This window comes from Chiloscyllium punctatum, chromosome 18 (genome assembly GCF_047496795.1).
Source record: "Chiloscyllium punctatum isolate Juve2018m chromosome 18, sChiPun1.3, whole genome shotgun sequence".
Lineage (NCBI taxonomy): Eukaryota > Metazoa > Chordata > Chondrichthyes > Orectolobiformes > Hemiscylliidae > Chiloscyllium > Chiloscyllium punctatum.
In genome coordinates this window covers 49,371,845-49,386,862 of record NC_092756.1, presented here as the reverse complement: position 1 = coordinate 49,386,862, position 15,018 = coordinate 49,371,845, and positions in this window count along the sequence as shown.

Here is a 15,018-nt window from a genome sequence, read left to right as displayed (position 1 = left end):
GGAAAATCACACAACATCAGGTTAGAGACCTACAGGTTTGTTCGGAGGCACTAACTTTCGAATCGCTACTTCTTCATCAGGTGATTGTGCGCTTTGTTGAAGAAGCAGAACTTTGAAAGGTAGTGCCGCCGAATAAACCTATTGGTCTATAATCTGGTGTTATGTGATTTTTAGCATTGTCCACCTAGTCCAACACCAGTACCTCCAAATCACAAATAATCAGGGACACAGCACTGATCCCTGTAGTATACCACTGGACACTGGCCTCCAGTCACACAAGCAGTCAACCATCATCTTCTGTGTCCTACCACTAAACATCATTTGGATGCAATTTGACAAGTCACGAATGAGTCCTACCTGTTCCCTGGTTATTCTGATTCCGCTGGGCACACTTGTAGAATATCTGGGAATTCTCCTTAATCTTGTCCTGCCAGCAGATTTCCATGCCCCTGTGTTAGTTAGTCCCCTACGCGTGCAGAATTTCCTCCTTATTGCAGTCTTAAATGGTCTGTCCTTTATCCTGCCATTATTTCCCTTGAATGTGGATTAGGCAGCCGGAGAAACATCCTGTTAATTTGCAACTTGTCACATGTTTTGTGACCTTTATAAATTTCACATTGACCCATCTCTCATTCTTTGAAACTCTAGAGAGCACAGGGCGAGTTTCCTCATCATGCAATCTCGCCAATTGAGGGATTAAACTGGAGAATGTCCATTTAACCTCCTCTGTCGTCAATATATTCTTTCTCAGATTTGGTCACCAAAACTGTACTCAGTATTCCAGGTACAGTACTCACCAACACGCTGTTAAACTGCTTCAACATGTCTTTACATCTGTATTCTGACTCCCTTAAATCAAGGCAATCCAAACTTTAACTTGACACTTGCGTATATTCCTCCAAATACCCTTCACATTCATTGCATTTACGAACTCATTGTGTGAGTTCTTATAGAAAGTCTTCTGATAATCTAAAATATGCCAATTGTACTGGTTCCCGACTATCTATGCTGTAAGAATCAACTTCAAACAATTCCAAAGCTTGTCAAGTATGATTTCCCTTTCGGAAATGTATACTGATTCTCTCCAATGTTGCTGTTAATTTCTAAATAACGAATATCACATCCTATATAATAGACTCCAACAGTTTCCCACAAATGTCAAGTTAATTGTTCTGCAGTGTGGAAAACTATCTCTTCTTCCCTTTATAGATGCTTGGATCACTACCGTACATCTGTAGTGCTTGGATCACGTTTACTAACGTCCATTTATCTACAACGGCTTCGAGACTATGCAGAATGTACAGGAAAATGGAACACATTCATCGACAGTGCAACTAATACTTCTATTAGTGGTTTATTTCTGAAGATTTTGGTATGAAGTACATCTGGTTTGTCAAGCTTAGTAATGCTCAATCCAGCTGCATGTTCAAGTAAAGCCTTGTTACTGATATAAATTGACTTTATGTCTTTTGATCCATAAGTCCTATATAATGACGTCGTATTTCTGGGTGATTTTCTGGATCTTCCTCCATGAAGACAGATGCAAAGTAACTGGCTATTTGCCTGGCCATTTCCGTGTTATCCATAATAAGCTTGTCTCTCCTGATTGCAGATTTCCACACTTGACTGTGCTTTTCTCTTTCCTTTGAAATGTAGATCATAGATTTATTCAGTCTTTGTGTTCCTGTTTGTTTGCATGCATGGTCGCTTTTTGATTTCCTTACCCGTTTCATGGCCCTCCTTTTCTGGATCATAAATTTCTGAGAATTCTCAGGATTCCACAATGTCTGGAATTCTTCTGAAGTCACTTCCTGTGATTAATATAATCTTTAATTTATTATGCTAATCATTGTTAACTCACTTTCTCACTCTTGGGTGTTTTACCTGAAATAAATAGACATATTTTTCAGACTTTGTAGTATTCCTATAAATCTCCTTGTCCTGACCAGATATATTCAGGAACACTGCAGGAGGACAGGAAAGAAATAGCGGGGGCCCTGGTTGGTACTTTTGCATCAGCGGTAGCCAACGGGTGAGGTCCTGGAGGACTGGAGGGTAGTGAATGCTGTGCTGTTATTCATGAAGGGCTACAAATAAAAACCGGGGAACTATAGACCAGTAAACCTAAAATTTGTAGCCGGTAAGTTACTTGAGAAGATTCTGAGGGAGAAGATATACATACATTTGGAAAGACAGGGCTTTGTGAATGGGGGATTATGGCTCACAAATTTGTTAGACTGCTTTGGTAAAGTTACCAGTAACTTTCGTAAGGACATATGGATTTCAGTCAGGCCTTCAATAATTTTCCACATGGTAATCTGCTCTGGAAGGTTAGATCATATGGAATTGAGGGGGAGCTGGCAAATTAGGTCCAAAATTGGCTTGATGATAGGAAGAAGAGGGTAATCGTGGAACGATGCTTGTCGGGCTTGGAGGCCTGTGATGAATGGAATACCTCAGGGGAGACACATATCTATGATTTAGATGAGAATGTATAGACATGATTTGTAATTTTCAACGTGACACTAAAATAGATGGTATCGTGGACAGTGAGGAAGGTTATCAGAAATTTCAGATATTACGGCATTACCTTGATCAGGTGGGGAAGTGGGCCGAGTAATGGCAAATGGAGTTTGATTCAGAGAAGTGTATGTTCTTGCATTTTAGAAAGTCAAATCAAGGCAGGAGTTTCATGGCGAATGGCAGGGCTTTAAGGAGTGCAGTGGACCAGAGTGACCTTGGAATTCAGGTGCACTGTTCTCTTAAGTGGAGTCCCAGGTAGACAAGACACAGAAAAAGGCATTTGGCTCACTGACCTTCATCAGTTAGAGCACTGTGTATCGAAATTAGGGGGTTATGTTGCAGTGATACAAGATGTTGGCGATTCCATACTTGTAGCGTCATGTTCAGTTTTGTTCACTTTCCTCGAGGAACGATGTTATTAAACTGGAAAGACTGCAGAAGAAATTTACAAGAACGTTGCTAAGACTCAACGGTCTGAGTTATGGTGAGAGGTTGGACACACTAGGAGATTTTACTTTAGAATATATGAGGCTGAAGGGGATCTGATAGTAGTGTAAAAGATCATTGGAGGCATGGATAGAGTGAATGCACTCAGTCATTTTTCCGCAGGATTGGGCAATCACGGACCAGAGGGCATCAATTTCAGGTCAGATGGGAAAGAGTAAAAGGGAACCTGAGGGGAAATTTCCTTTACACACAGGGTGGTATGCAAATGGGATGAGCTGCCAGCAGAAGTGGCTGAGGCGGGTAAATTCACAAAATTTAAAATACATTTGGACAAATACACAGGTAGGAAATGATTAGAAGGATACAGGGAAATGGTAGGGAAATGGGGTTAGTGTGAATGGACATTTTGTTCGGAATGGACCAGTTTGGGCCGAATGACCTGTCTCTGTGCTGTTAGACTATTTGGGTCTAACAACCATTGTTCTCCTACTGAATGTTATATTGAACTTTCCCAATTCACTGGAGCGAACTTGACCCTCTAACCTCTGGGCTTCCATGATGTTTGACCAGAATGTTCACACATTCCACATTGAATGCAGACGCCGTGAAAAATATAACATATTAATGTCACTATTCCTCTAAAGCTGCGTCCAAGCAAGGTTAGTAATTAGTCTTTCCGACCACACAATAGACAATAGTCAATAGACAAAAGACAATAGGTGCTGGAGTAGGCCATTCTGCCCTTCGAGCCTGCACCACCATTCAATATGATCATGACTGATCATCCTTAATCAGTATAACACAACACCACACCCGAAATAATCCGCTCTCTAGTTTGGTTCACAACATACTCTTCAACCAACCTGATATACACTTATGGAATTTATTTTTCACAACATTAGCAGTCACTTAGTTAACTCAGTTTCGATGTAACTTGACATCATCCATTATTACTGCAGAAGCCACAAGTATTTGTTACTCATTCACAGGATGAGGGCTTAGCTGGATAATCAGCATTTAGTGGCCATGCCAGACGGTAGTTAAGAGTCAAAAGCGTTGCCTCGGATCTGGAGTGACATGCAGGCCAGACCAGATAAGAACAGCCGTTTCCTTCCCTAAAGGGCATTAGTGAACCAGATGAGTTTTTCTAACAATCAGGAATGGATTCCAGATCATCATAAACCATTGATTCCAGATACTTATTGAATTCAAATTCCACAATCTTCCATGTCAGGATTTGAAACCATGTCCCCAGAACATTACCTGGGTCTGTGGGTTAAGAGCCCAGCGATAATATCAGTATGTCATAGCTTCCCTTTGCCTATAGTTGCATATATAATTTCCAGAGCATATGATGCAAAATATTTGCGCAACAGTTTTGGTTCAGATACATAACACATCAAGTTTGTTTCTCTTTGCTATTTGTAAGACCCACCCAAACTGATTCTGTGGAATCTGAGGGACAGAGCCTGTGTAGTTATAAATGATAGACTTGGAAAAGGCATTCGGGGATGCTCACCTCGATGCTGAGATGATCTGCAGATATGTCCAGCAATACAGGAACGGCATCATTATCCACCCTGCTCTGTCAGGATAAGTGTCACCGTATATTCTCACTGTTCACATTCACTGTATGTCTCTTATAGCACCTACCCCCGACCAAGGCTCACGCTCTATCTCCAAATAAGGCTCAGGCACGACCCCTCCCGCTGTTGAATTCAGCATCTTCCCTCCCACACATTTTCTGTCCCTGATGCAATAGCCCCACACACTAATAGCACTACATGGATACAACGCTTTGGACAGACTCCCTCCGGCCACCTCACCATGTCACACCTCCCCCAGCACTAAAAGCAGGGCCATTCACTCCCACCCTCACTCATTCTCCCCTTTTCTCCCATTCCAGGAGAAACAGCCTGGAATAGGACAGAAAGGGCCAAGCCGGGTGGTAGAGTGCCGGATATCCGTTCGCTCATCCCCCTACCCTGATATGAGGGGAGGATCCTGGAAGAGAGCCAGAGATTACCAGGAGGCCTTGTGTGGAGATTCGGAAATATCCACGTCCCACCAACCGAATAAGGATCAGTATTGAGTAAAGAGCAATTCAAATTCAAACCGACAGTCAGTTCCAACCTCATCTGTCTCATGCGCAGATGAACAGATACCCCATTGCACAGAGATGCAGGCAGTGAAATACACAGACGTATTGGTAAATACCCCAATATACTAACATACACATGCACACACGTAGAAGCACACAAAGACATAAACAGTCACACACAAATAGACACAAACACAGATAGAAACAACAGGCTGATACACAGACAGACAGATATAGTCACACAAATACAAAAATAACAAGTACATGGACACACACACATAAATGCACATTAAGGCACAGACACGAGTGGTATTAAGACAAATAAATAAGTTTTTGATTTTTAAGGAGATCAAGGATTCGGGGGAGAAGGTAGGAGAAGGATGTTGAGGAACATATTAGAAATGACTGAATGTTATATCAGACTCGATAGGCCAAATGGTCTAATTCTGCTCCTTTTTTAATGCTCATGTGGTGTTATGCTATCAGGTATTCTCTTCCCGAAACAGCAGCAGCAGCATGTTTGATTGGAAACAGTCAGTGGTAATGTTGGAAAAGATTGGAGGGCAGAATGGTTAATGTCTATTCCTAGTTATTGTACCACTATATCTGAAAAGGGGCAGTGATTTGATATGAGGTCAACACAGTTTTTAAAAAATGTGTCCCATAATGAAAGAAGGATGCCCACTTCGCTTTGCTGTTGTGCTATCTTTGGCGTCCTCATCCTCAGGGAGCAGTGAAGACTCGGTTAATTAAGATATTTTAGTTTGAGCTTGACTGATCTTTGCCGGACAGGAGAGTCAATATTTATTGGGAACAGACAGGAGACGGATGGTCAGACACACTCGGATCAGCCATGAGCATTCGGAATGGTGCCGCTATATGGCCAACTGCTGCCTCTTTCCAATGTGTTGTGCCGTCAATCCACCCTCCGGGCCGTTACACGAAAATACTGCTGCCCCTATCCCATGTGTTGTTCCCTCAATCCACGCTCCCGGCCGTTACAGAGATATACTGCTGCCCCTACCCCTTGTGTTATTCCCTCAATCCACCCCTTAGTGCGATTACAGGGTAGAGGACCATCCCATTCAGCCAGAATGGATCGTTACAATGAGATGGGAGGAGACCATTCTGCCCCTCCAAAGAATTACACAGGAATATAGAATGAAGTATTTCAGCTCGTTGAGTACATTACACAGCTCAAGACGAGGCCATTCAACCCGCCTGAACTGCTGCACAGGAACAGGGATGCTGTCACTAACAGGAAATAGACAGTAGTGATATATGATTTTTTAAAACAAAACTGTAGCTAGTTTTGACTCAGAGAGCACTGTAGGGTCATCAATGATCAATAATCTATGTAAAATATCTGGATGAAGGGACTGAATGGATCAAAGCTGAACTACCTTGTACACCAAAATGATCATTCAATAGATCTTCAAATGGAGGTAGTGAATCTGCTTTATGATGTAGACAGGGAAGGTTAGTGAGCATACCCTCAGCAGAAATAATACAATGTGAGTTGTATATTGCAGTCGGGAACAATTTAAATGAAGAGAGATTGCAGAACTCTGTGATGCAGATGTTTTTCATATTCTTTGTACATGAATCATATGAGGTCTGTCTGCAGATGCAGCAAATGATTCGGAAGTTAAGTGGAATGATGCTATTTGTAGCAACTGGAATTGGGTTTACTTAGGAATATTTCAATGTATCTGTACAGGGCATTGATGAGACCACATCAGATGCACTTGGTGCAGTTCTGTTCCTCTAAACTAAAAAATGGATACAATTCCTTTCAAAGATGTTCAAAGATGCTTCCCTTTACTCATTCCTGAAATGAAGGCATTTTGTTATCGGGGATTATCTGTTTAGATCTTAGATGAGAAATCTTACTGAATCACGATTTTCAGAGAAGTCTTTCAGCTGGGTACATATTTTCTCTTGTTAAGAAGACTAAAGGCTAGGTAATAATTTCTTTACTCAGTGAGTCGTGAGTTCATGGAATGCCCTGCCAGTAGCAGTGGTGGACTCGCCCTCTTTATTGGCATTTAAACGGCATTGGATAGGCATATGGAGGATAGTGGGCTAGTGTAGGTTAGGTGGGCTTGGATCGGCGCAACATCGAGGGCCAAAGGGCTTGTACTGCACTGTATTCTTCTATGTTCTATGTTCTATAATAATATTTTGAATGAGATGCATTGGTATTAACACAAATATTATGAAGATATCAACCCATTTTTAAAAATTACGCAGATGCATATAAGCATCTCATCAAATCATAAAACGGGCACATTATTTTCATTTGCTAATGAAATGCACTGTGCACAACAACAGCACTGATGCTACATACAACATACAGTGTATTATCATCCATTCCAGAGAATGTACATGGAGAGTGCACATGGTCCAGTTTGGTGTTCAGTTGACATTCTTGCATTTTTCCAATCAGAGACGGAGAAAAGTATTACTTGCTTCAGAAGCAGCAGCCAATTGGTCTCTCTCTCTCTCTCTCTTACTTTGTTCTGCCTGAAAACAAGGCGTGAGAGCAGAAAAATCCTGAGTCATTTTTACCACTCGTGGAGGATTCCTGATGAGAATTCATAGGAATCTCTGTACAGCTCGAAGCAAAGAGTATTCAGCCAAATCCAACTGTCTGGGAAGAAATCCGCATTCCCAGACATTTGTGTGAGCAGAATAATTTCAAAGTCAGAAAACCATTTGAGACACTCTATCATTTTACCATTTGTTCACAGTTCAACTTTCTGTGTCTCAGATTTTTCTAAAAAAAAATCCATTCCGATACCTATATCATTGGACACAGCACTCAACTGGTTACATTTAAAATTTGCTTTCACCAATAGAGGAGTGGGAAAAGACATGAGTGACCCTCCAACATTGGTCAGACCACGAACAAGGGATTCTCAAAGGGTTGTTAAGTTGTGAATTTCCTTCCCCAGAAGATTGTGATGCCTGGATATTTCCATTTGTTCAAAGTTGTCCATGTAAGACATTTGAAAGACAAATGAATGTAGGAAAATGGTACACTGACAGAAAAGTGCTGCTGAGACCTTAATCAGATCATAGTGCATGGTAGAGCCGTGACAAAGTGTCTGATGACCCACTGTTGCTCCACAGTCCCATATTACTATGGTGCATTCAGCCTCTCACAGCTCCTGCAAGGTGCAGATGGGGGCCAATGCTCCACAGTAACACAGGATTTCATTTAATCCCTCACAACTGTCACACTCAGATTGTATGGATTGGAAAATGTTATTTGGAAATCCAGGCTGGTTTTGAAAGACGCCGCTGGCCTGTTTACAGAGTGCCCCCTCTCTGCAAGTTGTGCTTCATTTGTTGGTCTTCGTCTAGACCAGGATTCGTTTTGAATAAAGCTCCACACCTCACTCAGAGATGACTCAAAAAATGCTTTGCTCCCTCTGATTACAACACACAATAACAGTACATCCAGGAAAATTACAGCCATTTACTTTGAAATTACAGAAAATGAAAACATGATGAACAGGAATAGGTAATTCGGACGGTCAAGCCATTATGTACGATCATTTCGATCCACTGTTAGCATTAACTCCTCCTTAATCCCCAGTTCTTCAGAATCCTCAGGTCTCTGACAGGTCAAAGATTCATGTACCACCTCTTTAAATACTTTCAGTGATGTAGCTCCCCTAACTCTCTAGTCCAGATAATTCCTGACATTGATTACCCTCTGTGAAAGGAAAACACTCTCTACACATCACTGTCACCTATTGATATGAAGAAGAGGTGAACACAGGGGCTCAGGAAAGAGTGAATGGCCTTGATATCAAGGCAGTAGTTGACTGAGGATGTTATCAGGACCACCTACTTATTTGAGCTTAATGAGAATCAGGTTTAACCTCCCCACTGGTTGGGGTCTTTCAGAGCACAAAGGAAGATGTTTGTGGTTGGTGGCCGACAATCCTCTCAGTCCCGGGACATCTCTTCAGGAGATCCTCAGATTAACTTCCTCAGCACAAACATCTTCAGCTCCTTCATCAACGTCTATGTGCCCCCATTCCCGACGCCCCCCATCTATCCCAAGATCAGAAGCGGAGTGATCACTGAAGATCACACAATATTCAGAACATTTTGTCCCCACTCAGCTCCTGAACGGGTCTGTGTCCATATTCAGCAAGACCCAAACAATATTCACGTTTGTGCTGTTAAAGTGTCGGTAACATTCATGTAACAGACGGCCAGACACTGCACAATGCCACAGTTAAAAGAGGAGCTCATACAGCACCTCAAACTGGTTACACCCGGATATGTGGAATCTGTTTAGCCAATCGAAATGACTGATCAAGAAGAGGGACAGCCCATTCAATCCTACTGTCTGTTCCACAGGAAGAGGAGGCGTCTGGTCAGTACGTTGAGCTGTTAAACAGGAACAGGCAGAGTCCAGTAAAACCCCTAAACCTGTTCTATGGAAGCAGGAGGAGACCATTCACCCCTCGAGACACTTACACAGGAATAGGAGGGTGACATTGATGCTCCAATCTCGGAAACGAATGGAGCAGGGACTGCACTCATAGACTGCTCACAATGTTCCTCGTGGCTCCATTGCCTGTGGAACAAATGATTCTTTAACGTCTTTTGCCAGCAGTGAGGAAGGAAGACAAATATTTTGTGCCAAGCCTCAAGGAGGCATCTTCCATCTCCAAGAAGACAGACCCATGTTCTCCGTGGGGGTCAGAAGCTGGTGGGGATAGTTAACTGTTTACAATGAAGGTATTGTGGCTCCTATCGCGATGGTGGTTAAGATGAAGTTCTATGTATGATCACACACTAAATGCACTGTATTAATGTTGGAAAAGTTTAGTTAAAGACTGGTTCTCTCTCTCTCTCAATCGAAATGGGGAGTACCGTGGAGTGAGAGGAGCATTCTCAGAGTCTTTTAAGCCATCGAAAATCATGTAAACCAAGTTAAAAAAAAACATGGAATTTATCACCGTATTAGTTCTGTTTGGAATATAATGAGTGACTGTCCATCACCTTAAGTTTCAATGCTATCACCTCTTATTCTTCAAAGCGCAACAGATTAATCCTCTTGCACTCCCGATGGTACAATCATCGCAACAATTAGTCTGGTGAAACACCTTTATACTCTTTCTGCCAAGAGGATTATTCCTTATAAAGGAGAGAAAATCTGTGCACAATACACCAAATACTATCTCAACAACACTCCAGGGTTGATCACAACAATTCTGTTCCCTCACTTAGCTGTCTCAGCTTCTTCCCTGTGGTATAAAAAGCCTATCCTTCTCTCTGCACTGCGAATGGTGTGGAATTTTGAAGATTCTTACACCTGTGCCTCGGTCATCACCAGAGGTGTCAATGGAGATATATATCATGTTCAGAGGGAGACTCAATCAGAAAGAATTCACTTGAAAGAGGGAAAGGTCACCTACCTGAATGGAAATGACTTGCAGGAACATGAAAATCAGGCAGAGGAAGGGAGCTATTTTTCCTTTTGTTCTTCCCTCGCGGGATATGTGCAGCCCTGGTCATGCCAGCATGACATGCTGATCTTGAACTGAGTCGCTGATTCAGCTGTTGCACAGGATAATAAAGAGTAAACCCCATTGCTGAGGGATTGCAGTCACACAGAGACCTGAACATGAAAAGATAACCCATTGCCTTCTCTAAAGGACATGAGGCAAACAGATATGCTTCTGTGGAAAACTAGTAGTGATGATTTCATTTGCATTCCATCAACTTCCTTCATGAGACACCAAAAGATTATTATTCTGTGCCGCTTGATTATGAGTAAATGACTTGACCACCATGCACTGTCTGTCCATCTGACAGATTCTGTGGATAGGACAAATTAACCAGCTCAAGTGCAAATACTTTGTGACGTAAGCATAGTTAGAACGGACTTGAAACGGTTATATCTGGATTTACCAAAGGCACAAACGATGGATTATTCAGCATCTGCATTGAGGCTGAAAGGGTGACTGAAATATCCTGAAGATGGTCTTGGGCAGGATTGGTGAGTGGGGAGAATATGTAGAAATGTAAATATAAATGGAGAAAACACATAATGGAGATTAAGAACAGACTGGTTTCTTCTTGTGTATTGTTGAGTAAGCTGTAAATAGTAATTTGCTAGTTATAATCAGTAAGGAATAAAATTTTTGACTGGATCTGAAAATGATGACTTCCAAATTTTGAAATTTGAATATGAACAGCAATTCAGTTCGACTCAGCTTAACGGTCAGATGGAATAACTTACCAGGAACACCAACTATAGCGAGGATGGGGTAGTAACCACCTTGAATAATCCAAAGGACATCTTCGACTCGTGATGCTAATGATATCCAAGGCTGAGAAAGGTAGTAAAGACCCAGTGATAAACTCCTGTTTGTTGTTGTAATATTCCAGTCTAATGTCCTCAGATTCTGATCCATTATTGGAAAATTCCATTCTAATGTTCTCAGGTTCTTATCTCTCCTCCCCTGTGTCTCGAGCTGCTGATCCCTGTTAGTCCAGTCATTGATGCTCCCGCCCATACTGGGATAACACATTGAACAGAGTCCTTAATTAATAGAAGAGGCAAACCCTCCAGTGACACATCTCGGATCCACGGAGATTGACATTAATCACAGTCACTGAACAAATAGCTCCAGCCAACGCCTTTCAATTCAATATTGTTTTATTCAATTTCAAAACAATGATTCAAACTTTAATTTTCTGGATGGGCTATGTGAGGGTGACTGATGGAACAAATCTTCAGGCTGGTAGATCAATTGAGTGTAACCATTCAATCTGTCTTGGATGCAGGAGTAATGCCATAAGTTTATCAGAAAGTAAACGTGCGTATCTGATTATAAATGGAGACATACATCCTGGAACTATTGATCGAGTATCATAATTTCAATTAAACATTGAGAAAATCTTTATAATTCATGATCTGAGGGAAATGTGTGTCTGAGAAACGTGGGGTTGTAACAGACAAATGGCATGGATATGATAACAGAGAATTGAACGTGACAAATGCAAGTCACATTGTTATTCCAGATTTGGAGAGAGGCAGATGAGGCCTGTGCTATTGATGTTATCGTTGTTAGTGAACTGTGATGAAATGTCATTTCCTGGACTTCAACTACAGTGTGATTATGGCATTGTGGAGGAGACAGGAAACAGAGAGAATTGGGGGACATGGCAGTTCAGACTGGAGGGAGGGACAATAATATTCCCCAGTCATCAGTATTGGAATGTTACCCTTTATAACTCATATGAAGAACAGATTCAATGATACATCTAAAGTGAGTAATAAGGAGTAAAATTTGTTTATTGAACACAACATACAGGACAAAATGATTTTCTGTCCATACTAAACTATGGGAAGTACAAAGAATTAAGATACACTCATGATATTGAGCGACATAAATTGAAATGTGTATTATAAAACCACGGAAGTGGTGTGTAATCTTTATCAATCATTTATTGGCCAACAGCTGAGATGTTGATTTCCCCTCTGTCAGTGATCCACCTCATTGAGATTCTCTGGCGCAGTATCTCAGTATCGAGCAAGATTCTCCGTTCCTGCTGCTGTTTACCCAGTCTATTTAAACTAAAACACCTTCTCATTGTAACAATTAATCACTTGGCCTTTTGGACTCTGTTTAACTGTCAGATAACTCAGCTCTGTGATATTACTGAATATAAATGCTCTGGGCCTACAGCCAGTATCCGCACAGTGCTCACAGTGAATGGCACTAGATAAAGGCGTTGCAGTCCGTGAGAATGTCGAAATGAAACTTCTATTTTCTGTCTGTTTCTGTCTATCTCCCCTCATGCTGTCTTCTGATCTATCCAACTCACCCTCATTTAACATCCCTCCAATCACTCCCTGTTTCCAAATTTTGCAGTTGTACAGCTTGATGTTTGTGGCCATTTGGAGAAATAGATAGAGCAGGGACAAACTGATCGTTGGAGGGTCCGTGGTTCAGAGGCTTCATTAAGAACAAGGAAGGTACTAAAAGTGCATGTGGTGGGGTGGCATTGTTAATCAAACACAATATTACGTTGGCAGAAAGGATGTTTGTTAAGGACTCGTCTACTGAATTAGTATGGGAAGAGGTTAGAAACAAAAACGGAGAGATCACCCTGTTGACAGTTCGTTATAGGCCTCTGAAAAGTTCCAGAGATGTAGAGTAAAGACTAAAAGATGATGCTGGATAGGAGCGATAATAACAGAGTAGTTGTTATGGATGATTTTAACTTTCCAAGTATTGACTGGAAAAGCTACAATTCAATTACTTTATATGGGTCAGCTTTTGTCAATGTGTGCAGAATGATTCCTGACACAGGATATAGATAGGCCAACAAGGGACGAAGCCAAATTGGATTTGGTACTCAGTAATGAACCAGACCAGGTATTAGATTTGTAAGTCGATGAACTCTTGGCTGATAGTGACCACAATTCAGTTATCTTTACCTTATCGATGTAAAGGGACAGGTGTATACTGCAGGGCAAGAGTTATAGCTGGGGGAAAGACAATTATGATGCGATTAAGAAAGAATTTAGGAATTATAGGATGGGGAAGGAAACTACAGGGATGGGCACAATTCAAATGGGGAGTATTTTCAAACAACAGCTACTGTTTGTCCTTGATAAGTTTATAAATGTCAGGAAAGAAGGAAGTGGTCAAGTGAGGGTGCTGTGGTTTACTGAAGAAGTTGAATCGTTTGTCAAGAGGAAGAAGGAGGCTCATGTAAAGATGAAACGTGAAGGCTCAGTTCGGATGCTTGAGAGTTGCAAGTTATCCTGGAAGGACGTAAAGAAAAAGCTAAGAATAGCCAAGAGAGTGCATGAGAAGTCTTTGGCAAGTAGCAACCAGAAAAACACTTAAGCTTTCTATCAGTATGTCAGGAATAAAATAATGACTAAATTAAGATTAGGATCAATCAATGAGAGTAGTGTGAAGTTGTGTGTGTAGTCCAAGGCGATAGGACAGGTACTAAATAAATATTCGAATCAGTATTCACAATGTAAAGACAATACGGTCGAGCCTATATGGAGTAAAGGCAATTAGATTAGATGGGATTGATGTTCGTAAGGTGGAGATGTTAGCAATTCTGGAGAGTGTGAAAATAGATAAGCCCCCTTAGCCAGATGGGATTAATCATAGGATTCTCTGAGAAGTTAGGGAGGATGTTAGACAACCATTGGTTCGAATCTTTACATCGCAATTGTCTACAGGAATAGTACCAGAAGATTGGACGACAGCAAATGTTGTCCTCTTGTTCAAGAAAGAGAGAAGAGACAACCCTGGTTATTGTATACCAGGTTTACTTTGGTTCTGGGTAAAGTGTTGGAAAGGATTATAAGAAATAGGATTTATTATCATCCCGAAAATAATCATTTGATTAGGGATAGTCAACAAGGTTTTGTGAAAGGTATGTCATGCCTCACAAATCTTACTGACTTCATTGAGAAGGTGAGCAAACAGGTAGATGAGGGTGGAGTGGGGTATATGGATTTCAGTAAAACGTTTGATAAGTCCCCCTTGGTAGGCTATTGCAGAAAATGTGGAGAGTGTCGTTTTGGAAAATCAGAACAGATGAGGCAGCGTCCAAGGGGTAGGAAAGTCGAAGTTTCATTTGTCAGCCCTTCATCAGGAATCAGTGTTCTGGTCTCCAGCATCTGGTGTCTTCACTTTCTCCTAGCTCATCGGACGCTGTCTGACCTGCTGTGCTTTTCCTGCACCACACTTTCGACCCTGATCTCAAACATCTGTAATCCTTACTTTCTCCCAGAAAATACGGAACATGGAATTGAGGGTGACTTAACGGTTTGGATCAGAAATTGGCTAGCTGAAAGAAAACAGAGGGTGGAAGTTAATGGGGAATGTTCATCCTGGAGTTCAGTCGCTAGTGATACACTGTAAAAATCTGTTTGGGTG